Source organism: Etheostoma spectabile, chromosome 4 (assembly GCF_008692095.1).
Source record: "Etheostoma spectabile isolate EspeVRDwgs_2016 chromosome 4, UIUC_Espe_1.0, whole genome shotgun sequence".
NCBI classification, from domain to species: domain Eukaryota; kingdom Metazoa; phylum Chordata; class Actinopteri; order Perciformes; family Percidae; genus Etheostoma; species Etheostoma spectabile.
Window position 1 is genome coordinate 36214673 of NC_045736.1, and position 3666 is coordinate 36218338.

The window sequence follows — 3666 nt, forward strand, 5'->3', positions numbered from 1 at the left end:
TGGGACGAAACTTTTGTGGCCGGACCAGAAAACGACATGATGTAGGACTGATATGTTTTTTGTGTTTTTGTGGAACATACTATTTGGTTTGCGGACTTGTCGTGGTTTGAGAGGTGAACAAAAACACCATCTTGAGTTGGATCCTTGTATGTTTCATGAACACAATGACAAAAGGTTGACCTCCAAATGGGAATGCTGTCAAAGAGAAAGAGCAAAGCCAGATGTCTGTTTTGTATTCTTACCTAGGGATGTAGTTGGACATGTGTGCGACGTAGTGAGGTTGTGTTTACTGTTTGATACGAAAACACCATTTTTACAGAAGTGTGGAAGAGTTAATCTAGCTGTGTTCGCTTGTGCAAGAGAACCTGACAAGTTTTGATCTGGGTGAAAGGTTTCTTTTGTGTGTAGAGTTTTGCAAAAATAGCCAATAGTTACAAAAATGTGCCTTAACGCAATCAGACAAAATGTAATAAATGCCATATACAAATCAAATTCTTTTGATTAATGCATATTACACATTCAACGTTCTTTAGATTAAGGAAATACTCATCAACTATTTGGATAATGCATAACACTCAACTAGCTTCTTTTAGATTTATTGCATATACACCATTGACTTTCTTGAGTTTAGGGCATATACACATCAACTTTCGTTTTAATAAATGCATATACACATCAACTTTCTTTTTGTCAAATGAATATACACATCAACTTTCTTTTTGATTTATCATCCACCTTATTTCATTATGTATCATCACAAATTCATTAGACATCAATTCTTTGAATAAAAGGCACATACACATCAACTTCTTTTAGGATTAATGCATAAACACATCAACTTTCTTTTTGATTAATGCATAAAACACATCAACGTTCTTTTTCATAAAAGGACATAACGCTGCTACTTAGCCAGTTCCAGTAAATTACTTTTGTGCGGTAAAATCTGACAGGCACTTTTTTTTCTCTTCCGGGTCCATTGACAGTTTTGGCAACGGGCCGCTCCAGTGCTGTTAATTGTTTGTCCACAAGACAGAGATGGGGTGCACCTTCCGCGATGACTGCAATAATGGTCGATGCGTGGATGTGAACGGAGCAAGCCTTTCAACTCCATTGTTAAACATCCAGTTAATTGTTGTCCCTGATTAGAGGACATATTTCAGATATTTAAACTGATAAGAAAGATTAATACACTTGATCTTAGCCAAAAGGCCGAGAAGCGATATGACCACCACCCTCTATGCTGTTCAGAAATTGTGCGACTCCCCGGACGTTTCAGTGGTCACGGGTCCAGTAATGTAACTGCGACTAACAGATGCTGCTTAGCACCCCGTCCAAGCGCGCTCATGGGGAAGCAGACAAAAACGTGGTAGTTAAAGACGGCAGATTTGGTTTTCCCAATTGGTCAAGCGGCCAACGTGCAATACTTTCCCATGCTGGCAAATGTGGCTACGTTTAAGAATCTGAGTTTCCTTTTGGAGAGCATATTGGTTTTCACAAGTACAAAGGCTTAGCAAACAGCCAAAGCCCACCAAAAATAAACTCTTCAAACTCATAGGCGTCCTCTCACGGAGTCTTGTAAAAGGCGACAGGACTTGGCGTTATGAAGAGAAACCCAGAGTAAAGGACAGCCCACTCTAGAGAGCAGCGGAAAACGCCAGTCTTCCCAGTTCCAAAACCTCGCGGTAATTATAAATTGGTGTGCGCTTTCCAAATCCAAGGCCTAACCTATTCCCCCATTGGACACCAGGGCCAATAGTTTGTCCTTGCTGTTTTTCTGCCAATCAAAGTGCAAATCTGGACACTTTTGTATGGCTTTATCTTGTCAATATTTTAACAACGTTTTGATACGAGAAGAAATAAGTTGTGGTGTGTGAGGTGAGAGGGGCAACGGGCCTGAGGATCAAGATGGCTAGCTAGCGCGGGGTTGGAGTTGCTCTAGGCCTCCTCGCCCCCTTATTTTCCATATAACTATCCAGTTAGGTTGTATTCCTAACGTAACACAGGTCCTCGCTTTGAGCCTATGTATGCAATGGCTGAAGGTTGGAGAAGGCAACGCGTGGGTGGACCCTATGAAAGACGGACGGACGGGTTTTGAGTCGATCCGCCAGGCTATATCGACCTGGTCGATGAAATAACCGAGATCGAAGCGCAGCAAACCTTCATCGAGGAATCAGATTGCAAAGTTTGAAGTACGGCTGGCTGGATAACATAAAAACGGAGGGGTAAGACAAACCACAACTGATATTAGGAAGCTGAAAAAGGGACTATAAAGATCTACCAACCCAGTGGTTTTAAACAGGAGAAAGTCTTTCGAAAAACAGCATGGTCCAAACTGGAAGCACACATGGCAGAGTCGAGGACAGTCCCGCAGGGATAATGTTGCATTATCAAGACTTGCCAGAACAGTTTGAAAAAGGAGACACAACCGAAAGTGTTTCTCTTCGTCATTACATGTTCTGTACCTTACCGACGGAATGGGAGGGTGGATGCGGGCACAGCTATAGGGCCCGGGACCCGGCGATACTGGATCCGCACCCGGATCTGGCAAGATGCTCCGCTTACACGGACGGGACCGCATCTGAAGGCCGCTATGAGGCAAGCGGAATTAGAGGCCGGGGCGGCAAAGTAGATGCGCTCACGCCAGCTGATACAGTGCAAATCTACAACCTTTCAAACGACGCTGCGCCTTTCCCAAACGAGGCGAACAGCGAGGAAACCATGTTTCATCCGTTCCTGATTTATCCCGGGACTAAACTAAAGCTGTCCCGCGGGTTCTGAAGTGACCTTTTTGAGACCAAGGCAGAGGCTGAGGATTTCTTGGTGCTCAGACCCCGGCCGAAGGACCTAACGACGGGAATGCGATGCTCCCAGAATCTACTTCACAGAACTGTTGGATGCAGGTTAAAAGCGGTTATTCGGCACAGACAAACACACATCAGGGCATCCCTAAGGATAAACTGTGTCTGCCAAACAAGAGAGGATGTGTGTTGGGGTTTCTTTACTATATTATTTGCTTTAAGTGAAGTAAAATTCAAGATTTTGGTTGCAGGTCACGGAGATAATTTGATGAATAAATTTCTTTTCTTTGGTTAATGTGGTGTTTCTACTGTTCTTGCTCTTTTGGACATTGGATGGGGGTACAACAAAATATGATTTAGGGGGTGAGGCCTTGTAACGTTGTGAAAGCCGCTTTCTCAGGTCAGGTGCTAAATAGTGGGTGTTTGTCTGTGGTTTTTGCCACCTTGTTAGTTATGTAAGATGTGGTTTGCAATGTTACATTGTTTTTTCTAATATGTTCATATTTTATTGTTTTTTTCTTTTTGTTGGCGACTGGGGTGATTAATTGGATCTCTACAGTTGTCTTACTATAGTGTATATACGGAGACAATGTAACCTTGGCACAGTCTTGTTGGTTATTAATGTCGATGTTACACATAGTAGTTGATATAAATGGTATTAAATGGACATAAGCGCTCATTGTCTTGATGGATTAAAGGCCCACTATAGATGTGGCCCTTATTCAAGCGTCACATTTTTAAATGTGTGCAGCTATAAGCCAAAATGGTGTTGTTCACCATCATGCAACCATAGGCCCATGCAACACTGCTCACATTATTGCATTCCTGGACACCTTACATGACATGCTCACTGTTCAGAGACCAGAGC

At 42.8% G+C, this 3666-nt stretch overlaps 1 non-coding gene across 1 annotated transcript; it reads right to left on the reverse strand.

Moving 5' to 3' along the window:
* Positions 1–1035: 1035 nt before the first annotated feature.
* LOC116688711 (U2 spliceosomal RNA) lies at positions 1036–1221 on the reverse strand. Its single transcript, XR_004331843.1, has one exon. It is a non-coding gene; the product is annotated as a U2 spliceosomal RNA (small nuclear RNA).
* Between the last annotated feature and the right edge of the window lie 2445 nt (positions 1222–3666).